Source organism: Schistocerca americana, chromosome 11 (genome assembly GCF_021461395.2).
Source record: "Schistocerca americana isolate TAMUIC-IGC-003095 chromosome 11, iqSchAmer2.1, whole genome shotgun sequence".
Classification (NCBI taxonomy): domain Eukaryota; kingdom Metazoa; phylum Arthropoda; class Insecta; order Orthoptera; family Acrididae; genus Schistocerca; species Schistocerca americana.
In genome coordinates, this window is record NC_060129.1 from 124,435,398 (window position 1) to 124,457,480 (window position 22,083).

A 22,083-nucleotide genomic window follows, 5' to 3' on the forward strand; every position below is an offset into this window, starting at 1 on the left:
GCACTCATTCCCGAAGTACGTTCTCAACGAAGCGATTTTTTTTCTTCATGTCGTCCAGCTTCGCATCGGCTATGTTTTTAGCAGCTCTTCATAAGCGGGGTGCGTTTTGCTTCCGTTCATATCTTCCTTTGCTAACTGATTTCATAGTGATTCATTTCTCTGGTAGCATTCAGTGGATTCCATTACCACGGCTTTGGTCATTTTGAAGAGGTAAAATTTCAACAGCAATGAAATACCAAAGAAACAATAACGAAAAAACTGCAACTTTAAAATGAATGAAAATACAAACAGGGCACTGCAGTGCCGTGTGGCTGGTTCATGAAGTTCTGCCAGGTGCTAATATCCGAAAGACGACCACATACGCTAGACTGTGGTATATATTGCCAACAGTGAGACTATTTTGGGGACTATCAATGCTTTTCATCAATATTGCTACAATTGACACTACACCAATAGACGCCCCCAGACGGCCAATTTACGGCCGGTTTGACAATATTATTGAATTATTTCACTATGCCATACACGTTTCGTCTTTCCTTCTGACAGAACCGCGGCATTGGTTTGTTACTTCTTCCATATCGACAATCTTAGAGCAAAGTGCTCTGCTGTCTGCTCCGTGCTGTTATTGTGTACATTAAACGCATCGCTGGCTTGTTTGTTTTTACGGAGAATCATAGATCACGTTATCCAGGTAACAGACAACGATGAGATGTAAACATGAACGAAGGAAAGCTGAAAATTTATTTTGGAACATAACATCCCATTTTCACCATTATTACAGTGATTCGAACGACGGAAGCAGCTTGCGATTATCTTCTGATGATGGTGTGGTTGCTGTTTGTAAATATTGTATTGTGGCTGTGAGGACGGGTCGTGAGTCGTGCTTGGGTAGTTCAGTTGGTAAAACACTTACTCTCAAAAGGCAAAGGTCCCAAGTTCGAGCCTCGGTGGCTGCCAGGAAGTTTCATATCAGCCCACTCTCCGCTGCAGAGGGAAAGTTTTATTCTGGAAACTGTTGTATTAGTTTACTACTGGGTGCACTTGAACGTAATTGCATCATATTTGGTTATGGTTTGTAATAGCATGTGAATTTCGTATGTAATTATTTGAGGTTATGCAAGTCACAACAAAATACCCGCGCTATTTCCATTAATCTTGTGAGTTTTCGAATCCTCAGCAACTAGTTCCGTGCATATTACGTACCTATATCGCTCATCAATTTTCGAAAATGCCAGGTGTGTGTGTGTGTGTGTGTGTGTGTGTGTGTGTGTGTGTGTGTGTGTGTGTGTGGGGTGGGGTGGGGGTGGGGGGGGGGATATCAACTATCTAGCTGCTGGAATCTGCATATGACCAAGTGTGGCTTAACGTCCAGTGTAACCCAACCACGAAAAACAAGATAGCAATGAGTATCCCTCAACTTTCAATCACAGATCTCATGTGTCACTATTTTTATGAACTCTGTTCGAGAACTGTCCTATTGCATATTCAAGGCATTCATTTTTTGAATGGTATTGTATATCTGCCGTAGATCTCAAAAAGTGAGCAGCTGGAAAAGGCAAGTAGTTTTTGAATCATCATACATTCCTTTCATGTGTCTATCTTCACTTATAATTCTAGTTTGCGTTAACAACAGAAGTGAGTATTATTTTACATCTTTATCTTGTGTGCTGCACCTGTTGTGTGAATGTGTCTCTTTTTCATTATCTTAGGGTAGTGTAATGTTACAATGGTTGTTCCAGTATTTTGTGAGAAGCTGTTTCTAAAATGGTTCTATAGTGACAGACAAAACTCAAGTTTCCGTCTGGTTTCTGTAAGAATATGGGTAATAAATGTGTCAAACTTCAGGATTTCATTGATGCTAAACTGAATTGAGAAACACATATCAAGTAAGTTTGTAAAAAACTCCTCAAGAGGTCAGTGTAGTTGTACCCTTTGACTTGATTACACTGCTGTTATTTACACATGACAAAACCTACTTTGTGTAAAATAATTAATGGTGAATAAAAAAATTATCAAACTAGAAAAGTTGATTGAAAATATAAGCGTAGGCAGAAGGGTGAAATGCAAGAAATTTTCGTGTATGTTGCTGCTAATCATTCATGTACAGTTTTGTTCACTATTGTTAAAATACATCTGTATGAGCTTCTGTCACCCAGAATTTCTCTCTCAGGAAGAAAAACCTTGCCTACAACTAGTAATTTATTCTCAAGAAGTAGGCGTACCATTATTTGTCTTAAATCAAAATCTAGGATGGAAAATAACAATGTGTGTGTGTGTGTGTGTGTGTGTGTGTGTGTGTGTGTGTTGTGTGTCCATTGTTGATGAAGACGTTAATGGCCGAAAGCTTTAATTGTGAGAGTCTTTTTGTTGTGCGTATCTGCGACTCAGCATCTCCACTCTATAATATTATTATTTGACTTTAATATGTGAAACTTTTATGTGATATGTGGAGAGCATGCCCTCATTACAGATTGTTTTCTGTTGCTACAGGTCCAGCTTTACTCACCGAGTGTGAAAGACATGGAATATTCTGATGGTGTGAAATAAAAGGTAATTCTAAAAGTTATGTAATTCTAGAAATTAAGAAGTGTTACGTTATGGCACAGTCATGGTGAATCTAAAGGGATGCATAATTAATATGACACCAAATGGGAAATGAGGGAAAGCATGCAAAATACAGTATTTTAAGGCATTGTACTCTTGTTTTGGTCTTCAGTCCAACGACTGGTTTGCTGCAGTTCACCACACTGATCTATCCTGTGCAAGCCTCTTCATCTCTGCATAACTACTGCAGTGTACATCCACCTGAATCTCCATACAGCAGGCAAGCCTTGGTCTCCCTCTACACTTTGTAGCCCGGTTGTGTCATAAATTTATTTTTACCCTCACTTTGATTCAGTACCTCCCCACTAGTTATGTGACACACCTATCTGATCTTCAGCATTATGTGCAAGAACACATTAAAAATCTTCTCTATTTTCTTCTTATCTGAATTGCCTACTGTCCACATTTTGCTTCCACACAAGGCTACACTCAAGATAAATACCTTCAGCAAAAACTTCCTAACACTTCGCTTTACATTATATGTCAACGAACTCACCTTTCTCAGAAATATTTTTCATGCTCAAGACACTATACATACATATATATTTTTCATGCTTTGCCTTCCTACATTTTCTGTGTTCTGTCCATTATAATTATCTGGGCTGTTATGCCGTGGTCGGTTGATGAATTCTGTGACAGTTCCCTACATTTCGTCCCCGTCTGCGGGAGACATCTTCAAGGGGATCTGTAGCTCGATGGAAGGTCCTACACACCCACTGGCTTGCTACTGACTGCCGCTAAATTCCGTGTCCGCGCGCTCCCGCGCCGCGGTGTGATGTCACGTGTTTTGAAAACATCAGTGCAATTGGCCGCTGTCCCTCACCGTCGATCGCCGTTGCCATCACCCAGTAGTGGACGGGTGGTACACCTTTTTTAACGCCGGCATCCATATACTGTTTAATTTCACGCCCTCCTCCTTTCAATTGAAATTATTAGGATGTTTAGCAATTTCGATTGCCTCCCTGTAGAGCCTTTCGTAATATCCATTTGTGGCCGCTAGTACTTGCGTCTCCTCGAAACGAATATGGTGGTTCCCTGGCTGGAAAGCATGCTCCACAACAGCTGATTGTTCCGTTTCTCCTCTTCTACAATTGCCCTTGTCCTCTTCCAAACAGTTCTTTTAGTGGTACCCACATAAACATCTCCACAGCTGCATGGGATCCTATACACTTCAGCTTTTTCCAATGGTTTGTGAGTGTACTTGGCAGGCTTAAGGTATTCCTGTATCTTCCTGGTGGGCTTGTAAATTATGGTAATATTCCGCTTTGTCAATGTCCGCCCTATTCTTTCCGTTACGTTTTTAACAAACGGCAGGAAAACCTTAGACTTTGCAGTAGCCTGTATGTCACTATGATTTCTGCGTGGCTGCCTCAACACACGTTTTATTTCGTCAGACGAATATCCTTTCTTCATTAGTGCATTGTGGAGATGTTCCATCTCAACATTGAGCAACTCAGGTTCACAAATATTTCTATCTCTGTCCGCTAACGTCTTGATAACACCCCGCTTCTGTTGTGGGTGGTGGTTCGAATCCCGGTGCAAATAATGGTCCGTGTGCGTGGGTTTGTGGTATACTGAGTGGCCCAAACTACCACTTTCATTTCTAAAAACAAGCACATCGAGGAAATGTAATTTGCCGTATACCTCCTCCTCCATTGTAAACTGAATTCTCGAGTTTATACCATTCAGATGTTCGTGGAACCGGCTTAGTTCCTCCCTGCCATGTCTCCACAGCACAAACGTGGCCTGTTCTTCAGATTTCTCCATAAAGAAGTTTGCAATTATGGGTCTTAGGGGGCTTCCCATAGCCACGCCATCCATTTGCTCATAAAACTGTTCATTCCACTTGAAGTATGTGGTTGTGAAAGAACACTTAAACAGTTCTGAAATATTGACAGGAAAAATTCGACCCAGCTGTTCCAATACATCATTAATTGGAACCATGGTAAACAGCGATACCACATCGAAGCTGACCAATATGTCCTCCAGCTGGACCACTATGCCATTCAATCTGCTGATGAAATGTGTCGAATTCTTTATATAAGAGCCCGAACGGCCCACAGGTGGTTTTAACAGCGTAGTCAAAAACTTGGCTAACGAGTAGGTGGGCAAACCAGTGGTACTTAGTATCGATCTCAACGGTACATTTTCTTTATCAATTTTGGGCAATCCATAAAGCCTCGGTGGTAGCGCAACCGAATTGCAGAGACCTTTCTGTACACTCTCTTCAATGGAGGACTTTTTTATTAACTGCGACACAGTTCTAAGAACGTTGTTAGTGGGGTCCTTATTCAGCTTCCTTTATGCTTACGGATCCAGTAGATCAGTAATTTTACTCTGACAGTCGGCCACATCCATAACCACTGTTGCGCTTCCCTTGTCAGCTGGGAGAATCAAAATACTATCGTCGTCATTCAGCAGTTTTAAAGCTCTTCTCTCGCCCACAGTTATATTACTCTTCGGCGGTTTTACATTGGGTAGTATTCTCATTGTTTCTATATGGATTTCTTCAGCTGTTACACAATCCACACTGTGAATTCCTGCTTCTAGACTGGCTATAATTTCTTCCGTGGGCGCAAAACGCGGACTAACAGCAAAATGGTCCGGGAAACGTCTAAATGCCGAACAGTCTGATTAGGTAGCAAATTATCAAACTACTTCTTCTTTCTACTAGACGTTGTCAACATACGCCTCCCCATGGTATCATGCAGTAGTCTATCAATTTTATCCCAGTCACCGCTGCACAGTTTATTACTGATCGTAATATGGAGAGACATTAACTTACAGTTTGTGCTTGCCAAGTCCCGTTGGGTCTGCTGAATGCGCTCTCGTAGTAAGGCCTCCTCAGTCCGTTTGAAAATGCGTTGTGCCTTTCCCGAATAGAACAGTCGCTTTATTTTTAGAAACTTCGATATAACGCCGACGGCTCTGCAACGAGACAGGAACATGAGAGAACATTAAAGCTGCACTCTCTTCTTCTGGAGTCCTTCCAGGCGTCGCACTTCTCTTGACATCTCCTCCCCGTAGAGGCGGCTGATACTAAAATGTAGACTTTCACGGGCGGAAATGTCATGTCCATGCTGTTATGTCGTGGTCGGTTGTTGAATTCTGTGTCAATTCTCAACGTTTCGTCCCTGTCTGCGGGAGACAGACTCTCTTGAAGATGTCTCTCGCAGACGGGCACAAAACGTTGGGAATTGTCACAGAATTCAACAACCGACCACGACATAACAGCATGGACATGACATTTCCGCCTGTGAAAGTCTACATTTTAGTATTTTCTGTGTTCCTCACTTCAAACAAAACTCATCTAATAGAATTAGTGTTTCATTTCCTAGTCTAATTCTCTGAGCGTCACCTTTTTTTATTACTATTGTTTTACTTTTCTTGATCTTCATCTTATATCTTGTTTATCAAGACACTATCCAATCCATTCATCTGTTCTTCCAAGTCCTTTGTACCATAGGAAGCAAGGGAGAGGATGTTGTTACAGGTGGCTAGAGTCCTCTTCTACAACACAAGTGCACACATGGAGTAATACCGTTCTTTATTGACATGATCATTTACTTACCTTGAACAGAGTCCATGTGTTGTGGTACAAGCTCAACAGTAATAGTCCTCTTGCAGACAGTATCGGTAATCTTGTTATTACAAGCTTTAGCCTCATTGCTAGTCCCACTATATCACCAATTTGGTCACTGTACACTGTCGTAGCCTGTGATGTGAACTAAAAATAGCTGAAAGATGCCTATCTAGAATGAGTGAGTTAGTGAGCCACTGAGGTCCTCCAGTCAACAGCCACAACCTAAATACATGCTGTCAAGAGGGTGTTGGCGGCGTGTTGTTTTTGGGTGTGTCTCTGGCCCCTCTCATGATAGGCGTGCTTGATCGTGTGCCTACTATCCATCTTTGCTTCATCTTTGCCGGCTGCTGTGTTGACGACAGCTTACACCAGCACTTTCCTCTGCTTCGAAATGCCACACCAAGAGGATGCGAATGACAATGGGGGGGAGGGGGAGGCAGGACTTTGGACTTAGGAATGAGCTGGGAGCTGTGATTGTGGAGGATGCCACACTCCCTTCCGTACGCCACCATGTGGCTTGCAAGGCAACAGGAACGTCCTCTGGAAAGCTGCTGCCAGGGCACACGTCAAAGTTTACAACCTGAGATGACAATATTGTCTAGGTAGTTGAACAAAATGGCTGGCTGGAGTGGCCGAGCGGTTCTAGGGGCTGCAGTCCGGAGCTGCGCGACCGCTACGGTCGCAGGTTCGAATCCTGCCTCGGGAATGGATGTGTGTGATGTCCTTAGGTTAGTGAGGTTTAAGTAGTTCTAAGTTCTAGGTGACTGATGACCTCAGAAGTTAAGTCCCATAGTGCTCCGAGCCATTTGAACCATTTTTCGAATAAAATGGCACTTTTGCAGTCAGCTGTTTCAAATAACGTTGAAAAATGGTGGGTGCGGAAGCACTGCCGAAGGGCAAATGCAAATACTTGAACAGTCCTAAGTGTGTATTTAGAACAAACACTTTATGTAATCTATCATCCAATTGAATATGCGAGTAGGCATCACACAAATCTCTCTTAGAATAGTAATATCCTGCACCAAGCTTGTCCATTAGTTCCTCAGGGCGAGGTAACAGATAAATGTCAGCTACTGTCTGTGGGTTGACTGTAGACCTGCAGTCCAACACAAATGCGTATGCGACCAGAAGGCTTAGGCAACGAAATGAGAGGACTTGCCCACTGACTTGCTTGAATGGGAGCAATTACACCATTATCTTGCAATTCTTTCAATTCACTGGCTACTTTGCCTCTTAAAGCAATTGAAACGGGATTGGACTGGAAAAGCTTAGGCTGTGCATTGTCATCAATGTAACACACACTACAAAGTTATTAGCTCTTTCGATTCCTTCTGAAAATAGTTCTTTTGGAGTAAAAGCAGTCACTGAAAGTACATTGTCTTTGATGCTAAGTCCAAATAAATCTATCTAAACCGAACATATTCTCACTGGCTCTTGATTTCAATACCGTAAAGTTCACTGTCCTAGTGCGAGATTTGTAAGTGGCATGCAAACTACACTGTCCAAGCACTGGAATTGCCTGTCCATTGTAAGCAGTGCGGTGCTTGCTAGATTTAGAAAGGCTACATGAGCCTAACTGTTCATACATGGCATGAGTAAGCAAAGTTACTGTGGCACCTGTGTCTGGCTGCAAGTTCACACGATGGCCAGCAATTCTTAATGAGACAAATAGTTTGTTAGAATGTTGTTGCACAGCACTAGGGTGAGGAGGAGGAGGCATAACCTTAATCTTACTTTTATCAGAATCTGTCATAGATATTACAGAGTGTATATGACCCGGGACAACCAGGAGATACGGGAAAAACCCGGGAAATTTTTCGTTCGGGAGAAAACCGGGAAAAACCCGGGAACTGTTTAGAATTCCAGGAACTTTTCGTTGTTTTAGTTTTCAGTTAAATTTTTGTGATTTTGACTGGTAAGAACCAATACTCTAACAAAGGATACTGCTGTATCCTGCTAGTGTAGAATAATCAACAAAACATGAACGAGAAAACAGAAAATGAAAATAAAACCTGTGTCGCAAAGGAAATGCGCCATATACAACAACAAAACAGTGCTCATACAAGCGTCTGCCAACAGTAAAGTGTGTCAAAGGCTTTAGGAAGACTATGTAATGCTTTATAACAATAGATTGCCTCTGGTGAGCGTGACGTGACAACTGTTTAAATTAGATTTGTTTGAGCAGTTGTGGGCGGGCTCTAGTGCATGCGCAGTTGAGTCGTGTATGAGTAATACCTTCTCCCGCTTCTGGTTACAGAAGTGTGGCTGGGCGCAACTACTTAATATTGCCCCGGTTCGGAAATATAGTAAATCTGAAGCTGATCCACAGAACAGTCTGAGTTGTGGTGGGGAAGTGGGTCGTCTCCACGTGACCTGTGTTTACTTTCAGCGGTTTTTGTGTTTCCTCTTCGTCTATTGCTCTTATGTTAAATGATAACAAAACGGATATTTGTTGCTGGGAGCTATCAAATGACTTAAAATACGTTAGCATAATTACCTAATGTTATTAGTTTCAGATTTTATTTCCACCTTTCTAACAGTTGAGCATTAATCGCCTTACAGAACAATGAAGTTATTTTTGCCGGTTTGCTGAAGAGATTAGGCTTTTATTAATCTTTTCTGATGAGGCAGTCAATTTATTTGAAACAAAGTGTTTAATTTTACCCTATTGGCTAGTTTCAAATGTTCGCTGCATTTCATGTGCACGTATGGCATTATGCCATAATAAAGAACCAAACATGAGATAATACAGCACTGGTACTCCAAGAAAATTTACATATGAATGTGCAATTTAAGCCGAATTACGCGTTTTAGTATGGTTTACGGAATTCCGACGCTCTTGAGGTATCCTCTTTTGTCTTGTTTCCTATATGACATAATGTAAGGTCTGTTAATGTTTTATGCATACGAACATATGGGCTTCCTGCATCATCGTAGCTGTGCAAGCGCTGAGACACCTGTTATCTAGCGCTCTCTTGCAACTGCTGAAATGAACCTATTTCTAACAGGTCACAGGAAAATATTGCGAACGGTGGTTTGAAAAGCATTACATTCAAAGCAGATTTCCTTTTATGCAAGATGAACTATGTGCGAGATGTATGATGAATTTCTTAAATCCCAAAGCGTTTGACTCTCATTTAAAAATCAACTCTTTGAGGACGACCATTTAGAAGAATTTCGAGCACAGAAGATCAGAAATTTACGTCTTTATTAAAAATTTTACTGGCACGTTTGTGTGATGTATCTTAAAGTGTAACACCCCCAAAAAAGATCAACATTATATGTGGAAGCTTAGCTTGTCTTCCAGCTTATTAATCTTAGAGACCAATATTATATGTGAATGATATGTATATTAATTTAAACCATTAACTTTTCTTATTTGTGTGTTCGTGCTACTTAACAGTGATGTTGCTGTTAGCTGACTACATCACGTGTCCTATGCTCTGAACATCCGCTGTCATCGGCTGGCGAGATCACGTGACATGAGCTATGACTGGCTTACAAACGCACATCACAATCTCGATTTCAATGCTACGGAATGTGACATGCGGTGTTTGGTGGAATTCAAATTTATATCTTCGTAATACGAAAATATGCAGCGTACATGTTGCTGCACATCAAAGGTCTTTCAAAACGTGTTCTTCCCCCCTTAGTTTCATTTTCTAAAGTGCCAGGAAATTCTACGCCGGTACATAAAACCATAAATATTCAAAGGATGGATGAGCTTTTCAGTGCCGAGGAAGTGTATACTGTCACTTAACATGGAAAAAGTGTATTTTCACCTGGGAGAAGGTGTATTCTTATCCGGGAAAAATCCCGGAATTTTTTTCCATGTCCACGTATACACCCTGTATTAAAAACACAGCATTCACTGCATGTGCATGAGCCTGTTTTCTCTGACAGTGGGCAAAATTGGCATTTTTGTGCCACTGCAAACAAACTTTTTGGACATGGCCTTCTTTTTTATGCATGTAACACATTGTGTTATGTGATGGGCAGTTCTGTGTTTTATGGTGATCAAAACATCTTGGGCAAGGCTTCACTAAATTCATATGCTTGTTTACATGTCTACGTGGCTGTGTACGTGCTCGTTGTTGTGGCTGCTGGGGCAGTCACGAACAAGTGGCGACTCAACCCAGCAAATCGGGGCCGCTATAGCACCCAAATCATATTGCTGTAAGATATGCAATATTTGGGGAAGTGATGGATCAGAGTACTTTAAGATCTGTTCCCATATACTACTATCTTAGACATTAATATTATTGCATCATGGATCATTAAATCACTGTAAAAGTTGCCATAACTACACTTAAATTTACACTTCCTGGTCAAGCCGATTAATTCTGTTTACCACTGGTGGTACGTCTGTTCTGGCTTTTTCTGCAAGCGAAAGAACTGATATCTAGCTGCAGCTACTTGGACTTGCTGGTCATAGGGTTGAGTTAATGAAGCGATACTTTGTCATAGCTGAGTTTGTCGGGAGGCGTGGTTGGGGATAGTTGTTGTACTAACCTGAACACTGGGGACACTGCACGATGTACTTGACAATGTGCTTGGAACTGAGTGAGGTATTCGAGCCATCCATTCCATTTCTGTGTCCTTAAATTTGCTGGAACATTTGTATAGTGGTCTGTGGCAGTTGTTGGTGTGGACGGTTGGTCTGTTGTGCTGTTGACGCAGCTTGTGCAGCCAGTAGTAGTTGTATCGTTGTCAGTAAGGTAGCAATTTTTTAGTTCTGAATCCGAAAGGTCCATTACAATGGCCGTCTGCAGCTGTGGTGCAGGGGCAGTGGGTGGAGGGGACAGGGAATTCATGGTTTGCACAAATACGTTAAAGCAAAAAGCAAGCAAAGCCTCTGAAAAAAGAAATTTGATTAATTATACAGCTCCCCTCCTGGAATACATGCAAGAACACAACAACAAATTAGCAATTAGAAACACTTAAACACACTCACCCCTATAAGAAAAGTCTTTGGCCAAGTTGATTAACTTCGATTGCCACTGAATTATTCTCGTCGCCGCTGTAGTCTTGTAACGTAGGAAGTAACGTAAGATGTTGTTATGGGTGGTCACAATCCTCTTTCTAGAACACAAATACTCACTTGGATTAATACAGTTCTTTATTGATATGAACATTTACATATGTTGAATAGAGTCCATGTGGTGTGATACAAGTTCATCAGTAATAGTTCTCTTGCAGACAATATGGGTAATCTTGTTGTTACAAACTTTAACCTCACTGCTAGTCCTGCTGTGTCACTAATCTGGTCACTATGCACTGTTGTAGCTTGTGACGAACTGAGAATAAATGACAGACTTCTATCTAGAATCAGTGAGTCAGTGAGCCACTGAGGCCCTCCGGTCAGCGGCAGGTCTCGAGAAGGCGTTGGCTGCATGTTGCTTGTGGGTGTGTCTTTGGCATCTCTCGTGATAGGCATACTTGATCCTGCACCCACTATCAATCTTTGCTGACCGGTGTGCTGGCGCCAGCTTGCGCCAGCACACTTTGCTGTTTCTGACAGAATTATAATGTCATTGGCAAATCACAAAGATTTTATTTCTTCTACCTAAACTTTAATTACCTCCCCAGTATTCTCTTTGATTTACTATGTAGCTTGCTCAATGTACATATACACTACTGATCGTTAAAATTGCTACACCCCAAAGATGACGTGCTACAGATGTGAAATTTAAACGACAGGAAGAAGATGCTGTGATATGCAAAGCTTTTCAGAGCATTCACACAAGGTTGGTGCCGGTGACGACACCTACAACGTGCTGACATCAGGAAAGTTTCCAACCGATTTCTCATACACAAACAGCGGTTGACCGGCATTGCATGGTGAAACGTCGTTGTGATGCCTCGTGTAACGAGGAGAAATGCGTACCATCACGTTTACGGCTTTTATAAAGGTCGGATTGTAGCCTATCGCAATTGCGGTTTATCGTATCGCGACATTGCTGCTTGTGTTGGTCAAGACCCAATGACTGTTAGCAGAATATGGAATCGGTGGGTTTAGGAGCGTAATACGGAACGCCGTGCTGGATCCCAATGGCCTCGTATCACTAGCAGTCGAGATGACGGGCATCGTATCCGCATGGCTGTAACAGGTCGTGTGCCCACATCTCAATCCCTAAGTCAACAGGTGGGGACGTTTGCGAGACAACAACCATCTGCACGAACAGTTTGACGACGTTTGCAGCAGCATGGACTATCAGCTCGGAGACGATGGCTGTGGCTACCCTTGATGCTGCATGACAGACAGAAGCGCTTGCAATGATGTACTCGATGATGAACCTGGATGCATGAATGGCAAAACGTCATTTTTTCGGATGAATCCAGGTTCTGTTTACAGCATCACGATGATTGCATCCATGTTTGGTGACATTGCAGTGAACGCACATTGGAAGCGTGTATTCGTCATCGCCGTACTGGCGTATCACCCGGCGTGAGGGTATGGGGTGCCATTGGTTACACATCTTGGTCACCTCTTGTTCGCATTGACGGCACTTTGAACAGTGGACGTTACATTTCAGATGTGTTAGGACTCATGGCTCTACCCTTCATTAGATCCCTGCGAAACCCTACATTTCAGCAGGATAATGCACGACCACATGTTGCAGGTCCTGTACGGGCCTTTCTGGATGCAGAAAATGTTTGACTGATGCCCTGGCCAGCTCATTCTCCAGATCTCTCACTAATTGAAATGTCTGGTCAATGGTGGCCGAGCAACTGGCTCGTCACAATATGCCAGTGACTACCCTTGATGAACTGTGGTATCGTGTTGAAGGTGCATGGGCAGCTGTACCTGTACACGCTATCCGAGCTCTGTTTGACTCAGTGCCCAGGCGTATCAAGGCCATTATTACGGCCAGAGGTGGTTGTTCTGGGTACTGATTTCTCAGGATCTATGCACCCAAATTGCGTGAAATTTTAATCACATGTCAGTTCTAGTATGGATACCCGTTTATCATCTGTATTTCTTCTTGATGTAGCAATTTTAATGGCCAGTAGTGTATATAAATGAAAAGACAAATAAATCTACTCACCAAGCAGCGGCAAGGGAACACATACACACAAAAGAGTTTAACTTTCACAAGCTTTCGGACCAGTGGCTCCTTCTGGTGGAAGAGTTGAAGGGAAGGAAGAGGGCTGAAGGAAAAGGACTGGAGAGGTTTAGGGAAAGGGGAACAGTTTAGAAAAGTCAGCCAGAACCCAGGATCAGGGGAGACTTGCCGGACGGGATGAGAAGGAAAGTCTAATTGTTGGAGACTGCACCGGATGAGACTTGGAAACCCGATAGCTTAAAGGTGAAAGACAGGGTTTTAAAATGTTGTTCATTGTACAGAAAATGTTTGCTCAGTGTACAGATTGATTAGTATGGGAGATAGGTACAATTCTTGCCTTTTGTGCTCTTCAACGGTTACACCTGCAGTATGGTGTCTGTACAAGTTGTAAACAACTTTTCACTCTCTGCAATTTATCCCTGCTACCTTCAAAATTTCACTGTCAAAAGCTTTATGTAAATTTAAAAATGCTACAAATGTAGGTTTGCCTTTCTCCAATCTATTTTCGAAGATAAATCATTGTGCAGATTGATTCCTCCATTCACTTTGCCTCGATGACCACCTTGCCAATAACAACTTAATGGTTTGAACAATTATCAAGAAAAATTGGTTATGGTGTTTGAGCGTAACAAATAAACAGTTTCCCTCAAGTGGCACTGTATGGCAATCCTCTGGCTAAGACAGGAGACTGGAACTTTTTCACTGAATAATGTTTGATGTACTTGTTTTTTGACATTGTTCTGTGTCAAAAAGAAAGAATAGTAATGATGGGTAAAATATGAGAGGTGCTCAATAAGTAATGCAACACTTATTTTTGTGTGAAAAGTTTTTTTTTAATTTCAGATTCCGATACACCATATTATTCTCCACTCTTTTGTCTACAGAATCCTGTTTTTCGATGTAATCTCCCTTCAGTGTGAAGATCTTATGCCGACTTAATGGAAGGGCCCGTATGCCCGCACGGTACCATTCTACTGGTTGACACCGAGCAGGGTAGTGCAATGGTAACACACTAGACTCTCATTTGGGTGGACGACAGTTCAAACTCACATCAGGCCATCCTGATTTATGTTGTCTGTGATTTCCATAAATCGCATAAGGCAAATGCCCGGACGGTTCTTCCAAAAGGGCGCTGCTGCTATCCTTCTCCATCCTTCCTTAATCAGAGCTCGTGCTCCATCTCTAAAGACCTCGTTGTCGATGGGACATTAAACACTAATCTGGTCCTCCTGCTTTACTGGTCGATGTTGGAGCCGACGTCTTGCTGCATCGGTAACCTCCTCATCGTCCGGGTTCTGCTTCCTGGAGAGTGCATCCTTCATTTGGCCAAACAGGTGGAAGTCGGAACGTAGGACTGTATGATGGGTGAAAAAGAACATTCGAGCGAAGTTTTGTGAGCTCCTCTCGGGTGTGCAGATTTGTGTGAGGCCTTACGTTATTATGGGAGGGAGAAGTTCATTTGCATTTTCAAAGTGCCAACGAACATGCTGAAGTTCAAAATTGTTAAGGCTTTCGTGGCCACTTGTTGACAAACTGCCTATTGGCTTCTGTCTCGGGTTCTTTGGCCTACGTTCATCTAATGATTTTACTGACGCTTCGCCAGCACGAGTGGCTGTCATTGTCAAAGCTCCAGCCTCCATTGCCAGAGGTGAACTGGAGCCGAGCTTGTGGCCGCAGACTATATGTACCTGGCGCGCCGACGTCCGAGGGCTTCTCCGCGGTCATTTCCGGCGCGGTTCTCCTCTTGCTACCTGAGACGGTCGTTCACTGCAGTACGGGAAGCCACGATCCGTTTACCTTGAGACTTTCCTCTTTCTTGTTGAAGCTGTTCGCTTATTTTTGTATTTCTACACCTTCTCTAAACAAGCACGTGTGATAGTGCTTCTCTACAGCCAGGACTTCCATGTCGGCGAATTTTATTACGTGGTCGGTCTCACTCAGTGCGTGCTCTGCCCCAGCCTGCAGTGTTGCTTATGTTCTTTGATCCTGGTGTCCAGTCATTCCGACATAAACTTTTCCGCATGTGCATGGTATACGGTATATTCCTGACATTGCAAGTGGGTCCCTTTTCTCCTTTCCCGATCTAAGATACTCTTTGATCTTCCTTGTCGGTTTGAAAATCGTCTTTACACCATGTTTGCGCAATATACGGCCGATTCTGTCTGTCACTCTGGGAATGTATGGTAGAAAGGCCGTACCCGACATTTCTTTTTCTGATTCTTTACTTCGCCGAGTGTTGACTGTGCCAGCCACTCGTGCTGGCGAAACATCAGTAAAATCATTAGATTAATGTCGGCTGAAGAATCCGAGACAGAAGCCAATATGCTGAAGTTTTCAAGATCCCTCACTTCTAAACTGATGCTGTTATTACTCAGCTTAGCCGCGCGTCCATAGAGGGTGGTATATGTGACATACAGTATAACTGGTCAGCATTTCCACCCGGAATTTGTGAGTGTAAGTTGGACCTTCCTTGATCCGCTTTGGTGGGTCGTGTCGTCGGATTTCCTCCTACCTGTGCGCGGTGCAGCTCTCGTAAATGTCGTCCCGTGCAGATTCTTCATTGGCGCGTTGGATGTCTCTGTTGGTACAAGCTAATTATCTGAAATTGCTGTTGATCTACTTTGGGGTATCTATTTACTCGAAATTAACATTCAGAATGCCATAATATCACTTTTATTCTTATTAGATCAATAATGAAACACTCGTGTCACAAACTACTCGTAACCGAGAGCACAGCTACCATCGAACAAGACAGGAAGAGCTCTTAACGCCGACTGCCGACTTTGGCATGCAGTCAGTATCTCTTACTAGTTTCGTCACAGTTCGTGGATTTCCGATCGAGTTTGTACTTACTAAGATATGCATTTGTTAATGAACGGTTGTGAATTGTAACGAGGCAAAATTATGATAAATAGTTTTAAACATCCAGAGGCTCCTCCTAGTATTCATGTTGTCATAAATGACTTTAATTATTAAATATAAATAAAGAAAATCAGTGACTTTGACGCCAATATGGCGGTACTTCCCGTCACGTATATTTCCCAGGCTGGCGCTTGTTGCTACGGTCCAGTGCTGAACCCCACCCCACTACGCGCGACATATGATCGCTTCGTCACCTAGCCAGCCACCGTGGGAAATGCTCTCTGACTCATGGCCGGCTACGGACTACAGCACTTCCTAACTATCGTGAATACGTCAATAAGACACAATAATTTATTAAAACTGGTAAAAATGTCTTCCTCACATAAGAGACACCTTACAAGTTGTTTCTTCAATTTCCTTAGGGTAGCGCAATATACTTCCAAGTCGATCATTGCACCTTGTGGGAGGACGTTGGACAGAATAAGTCCTTTGGAGTCTCAGAAGACCAGCTTTATTGGCTGGGGGTCTGGCTTATGAACTTTTTTTCAGAGGAGAAGTGGTGTGGTACCACATGATGGATTGCCATTTTGTTTCCAGTTCAAAGTGAAGAACACACATTTCATCGCGTGTGACAATGCTTGACAAAGAACTGACATGGTCAGCCTTGTAACACACAAGCAATTCCACACAGATGGTCTTTAATTATTCTTCAGAGTCTTTTGTTAAGTGGCGAGGAACCCAGCGGTTTTCCACGGTCATCTTGCTGCAGTTCTCCCCACACCACCTGCAGTGGTTGTTCTCTGCAGCACGGGAATCCAGGCACCGTTCACCTTGAGGCTTTCTTCTTTCTTGTTGAGTGGATTTCTATAGTTTCCCTGAACAAGCAGATGTAATAGCTCTTCTCTACAGCATGAAATAAGCAAATTTCGCTATGTGGTCAGTCTAACACAGCACATCCTCTCCCGTGGTCAATTTCTCTACTTGCTTCAACCTGAAATGCAGCCTATATTCAGTGATCCTGCTGGTGATTGATCATCCGTTCATCCAGCATAGACTTTTGCACATATACATGATATATAGTGTGTTCCCGACATTTCAAGTAGGTCCCTTTTCTCCTTTGCCAATCTGAAACACTCTTTCATTCTTTTTGTTAGTTTATAAATAGTCTTTGTGCCATTATTGCGCAGTATGCAGCTGATTCTGTCTGTCACTCTGGAAATCTAGGCAGAAGGGCCATACCCAACATTTCTTTTTTCAATGTGTCACTTCACTGAGTGATGCTTCTTACATAACTGGTGGAGTACCGTCTGCTCCTCAGAATGCTTTTCAGGTTTGCATCTCACATCTGAGGTGTTTGGTTCACATATTCCTCATGCTTGCATTACGAGTGTGTTAATTGCTCCTCTTTTCTGGCTCAGGTGGCGATTTGATAGTTTGCGCAGGTATCGGTCTGTGTGTGTGTGTCGGTTTTTGATACACACTGTGTCCCTGGCAAATGGGAAAAGAGAAAATACCATATACCATATACATGTGGAAAAGTTTATGATGGAATGACTGAATTACCAGTCAGCACCAGGATTACCAAACATAAGCGGCATTGCATTTTGGAGCAGGTAAAGAAACCGGCTGTGACAGGGCGTGTGCTGTGTGAGACCGACCACATACTGAAATTTGCCGACAGGGAAGTTCTTGATGTAGAGAACAGCTACTACTCCCACTTGTTCAATGAAGCTACAGAAATACACACACATGGCAATAGCTTCAACAAGAAAGAAGAAAGCCTCAAAGTGAACCTATCCTGGCTTCCAGTGTTGCAGAGAACAACAGTTGTGTGTAGCCCTCGGGCATTGGTGTGCCAGTTACACAGAATCTCTGGCCACAAGCTTGATTCCAGTCCACCATCAGCAATGTAGGATGAAGCTTCGACAGTGGCAGACACTCGAGCTGGTGATATGTCAGAAAAATTGTCAGACCAACAGGTCACAAAGAAGTTACGACCCAGGACCCCTGTTCCTCCGAGGCTGTACGGCTTACCGAAAGTCCACAAGAAACATGTCCCGTTATGTCCTACTGTCAGTAATATTGGTGCCCCGATGTATCCTCTCGCCAAGTACCTCGAGGAGCTGCTCAGTCCTCACGTGGGGACATGCCCACACCATATCTGTAAATCTGTAACGCTTTGGATTTCTTGGGATGGCATCAACCACCTCACAATTAAGGAATCTGACATACTTGTGAGCTCCGACATGGTTTCCCTCTTTACTGGGGTTCCATTACCCGAATTCCTGGAACTCATCGGCTGGAAATTTTATGAGAAAACCACCGATCTGCTCAGACATTTTCTAACATCAACATATTTTCTATTTCACGGTGACTACTATGAGCAGACCGAAGGCGTTGCTATGGGGAGTCTTCTCTCTCCCATCGTCGCTAACGTGTACATGGAACATTCCAAGGGAGAAGCCTTGGAGTCAGCGCAGCTAAAACCTACTTGAAATAATAATTAAATCAAGACCCCAAGCTGCCGACAGGCATCGATATACATCAACGGGGACAGCTGAAAATGTGTCCCCGGCCAGGATCTCCTACTTACATGGCAGACGCTCTATCAATCTGAGCCACTGAGGGCACATAGGATAGTGTGACTGCAGGGACTTATCCCTTTCGCACTCTCCGTGAGACCCGCATTCCCAACTTAATGTCCACACACTACATTCATAGTGCCCCTGCCCATTACGCTCGTTACTCACGGCAGAAAATCTGATCCAGTCCCGTAAGAGTTGGGGCGATGCGTGTGCATCCGCACAGAAGGAGGTCAATGGCCCGTTAGCCTTAACTATATGAAGATGGTGTCTGTTCTTTCGGACATGTTTGAAAGAACATATACCATTTTAATATAAAACATACTTGTTTCTTCAGATATGTGGACGACACGATTTTCATTTGGCCACATGGAATAGACAAGCTGATGGAATTTCTCACACATCTCAATTCAAGACATGAGAATATCAAGTTCACCGTGGAGGTAGAATCAGATGGGATGCTCCCCTTCTTGGATGTTCTCGTCAAAAGTCGAGATGACAGCAGGTTGGGGCACAGCGTGTATAGAAAGAAAACTCACATCAACTTATACCTACAAGCAGATAGCTGCCACCACTCTGCTCAGAAGAACGGTGTGCTAAACACTCTTGTACACAGAGCTCACACCATGTCTGATGAGGACAATCTCCGACAAGAATTGGCCCATCTGAAGTCTGTCTTTCTGAGTAACGGTTGTAAGAAAAGGCAAATCCAGGATGCTCTACATCTGACACTCACAACACAACTGGCAGAGACTAATGAAGAACCTGAGGAAAACACAGCCATGGCATTCATTCCGTTTTGTGGGGCCTTATCGGGAAAATTTTGATGCGTTTTATGAAAATATCAAATAAAAACCATCTTCTGCCCTCCAACTAAAATCGGAGCACTTCTTGGCAGTGTTAAGGATGACCTCGGTTTACGTAAATCAGGGGTTTACAAAATACCTTGCCAATGCGGTAAGGAATACATAGGTCAGACAATTCGCATCATTGAATACCAGTGCCGTGATCACCAATGGCACACGAGATTGCAACAGCCTAATAAGTCTGCAATTGCTGAGCATTGCCTGTCAGAACTTCACAGCACGGACTATGACAAGACCAAGGTACTAACACAGACTTCGAAATATTGGGACTGTGTCATCAAAGGAGCTATAGAGATGGGAGTAAGAAAACATGAACTGAATCGTGACAGTGGCTATTCCCTTAACCAAGCTTGGGAACCAGCCATTACCTGGATTAAGGAGAAGATAGAAATATCCCAGAATGTACTGACTTTGAGGGGAGGGGGACGAATCTCCGAAACACCGCCGGCAAACATCCTCGGGCGCAGACCTACGAGGGAACACCGAGATACGGGGCCACGAGCCGGGTGTCAATCCCCATCACGGACGGCAGAGGGAGCGCCCGACGGAGGAGGAGGGGGAATCTGATATATACCTGACGCCTGCCATCCCTTGGCAGTACATCAGCACACCTGATGATGGAAACAAGATCAGTTGCTGAAATATTGTGTTCTTTGTACACTCACACCAGGCTGTTCACCCGAGATTTATTTCGTCATTGATATATTGAGTATGGAATTAAAAAAAAGTCATTAGCTGATGGCTGAATGTTAAGAATTTGCATTGAAATAAACATAGATTGTGAGTTTTCTACAGCTGAGAGTTATTAGTAATTTCTTGTTATTCTTATACTATTACACTTGGCTTGGATTATCATCTATTATTTTCTGACTGGTGTCAGTAGAGTTTGAACACGGCTTGTACAGTATGTACGAGGGTTATTCCAAAAGTAAGGTCCGGTTATAAAAAAAAAAATCAAAACTAAAATGTTTTTTCAAAACAATTGTTTTATTTACATTACTTACATCTTTATCTATTTTTCTACATAACTTCCATACTTATTTAAACATTTGTCACATCGTTCAACAAGCTTTTGAATGCCCATGTTATAGAAATCGGCCGCCTGTGACGATAACCAGTCCTTAACTGCTTCTTTCACTTCATCATCTGTGTCGAAGCGCTTGCCGCCGAGAAACTCCTTTAAGTAACGGAACAGGTGGAAATCACTTGGCGCCAGGTCCGGACTGTAAGGAGGATGGTCCATCTGTTCCCATCCAAATTTCTTGATCAGAGCTTGCGTTTCATTTGCAGTGTGGGGTCTGGCATTGTCATGCAACAACAAGATTCCAAACGACAAAAGACCACGTCGCTTATTCTGGATTGCACGTCGAAGTTTAGTCAGGGTAGCGCAGTAGGCGGCTTTATTAATCGTTGTTCCTCTCCATAAAGTCGACTAACAATACTCCACGTCTATCCCAGAACACAGTCGCCATAACCTTACGTGTTGAGATTGTCTGCTTTGCCTTGACCTTGACTGGCGATGACGTGTGACGCCATTGCATTGACTGACGTTTAGACTCTGGAGTGATGTGAGAAACCCATGTCTCATCCCCTGTGACAACATTGTCTAAAAGACTGTCACCTTCCTTATGATATCGCTCCAAAAAATCAAGAGCAAAAGCCATTCTTTTCATTCGTTGGGGCTCAGTAAGCAGCCTGGGAACCCAACGGGCACACAATTTGTGAAACTTCAAATGTTCAGACACAATTCTGTACAAAGTTGTTCTACTCACATTCGGAAAATGCATGTCTACGTCTGTAATAGTGAATCGGCGATCTTCACGAATTTTTTTGTCAACCGCATTGACCAAATCGTCTGAAATCACTGATGGTCGGCCACACCGTGGTTCATCGTGCACATTATCCCGTCCTTCATTAAAAGCTCGCACCCACTTGCGCACTTTACTGTCGCTCATTATGTTAGGACCGTACACTTCAGTAATCTGCCGATGGATTTCCGCCGCTGAATTGTTTCTTGCAGACAAAAACCGTATCACTGCCCTTACTTCACAATCGGCGGGCTGATCAATTGTCTTAAACATTGTAAAGTGACACTGTGAACTACACTCAGCAACAGTAACAAAGCGAATGGCGGCGTTTGACGCGCAAGGCTTGCCGGGAGTCGGCACGCATGCGTGTTTTGTCATTGGCGCCAAATTTCAATAGTTACGGCGAATCGGACCTTACTTTTGGAATAACCCTCGTATAATTGTGTTTGCAGTGATCCTTATTAACGTCAAATTTTGTGGAATGTGCACAGAAACTATCCCACAGGAAAGATGACTGATATGAAATAAAATGCAAGATCATGTTTATTTTTAGCAAACATGACTTTTTATTCAAAATAGCCTTGTCAGTCAATACACAGCTGGAGGTGTTGGAAAAATTGTTCAAAATAGTTCTGATGATCAGTGCTTGAAATTTCCAGCAGTACTGTGGTCATAGTCTCTTAGATATCTGAACTTATGTCAAAATGCTTT

The 22,083-nt window shown here is 43.0% G+C and overlaps 1 protein-coding gene across 7 annotated transcripts in view; it reads left to right on the plus strand.

Moving 5' to 3' along the window:
• The first annotated feature begins 569 nt into the window (after window positions 1-569).
• Window positions 570-22,083, plus strand: part of LOC124553626 (zinc finger protein 708-like) — a 76,876-nt gene continuing 55,362 nt past the window's right edge. For 3 of the 7 annotated variants that reach the window (XM_047127482.1, XM_047127481.1, XM_047127483.1), the window contains exons 1-2: window positions 570-691; window positions 2,491-2,550. The gene's annotated coding sequence lies outside the window, so the exon portion shown is untranslated. The other 4 variants (XM_047127484.1, XM_047127486.1, XM_047127485.1 and 1 more) reach the window with 2 other exon arrangements.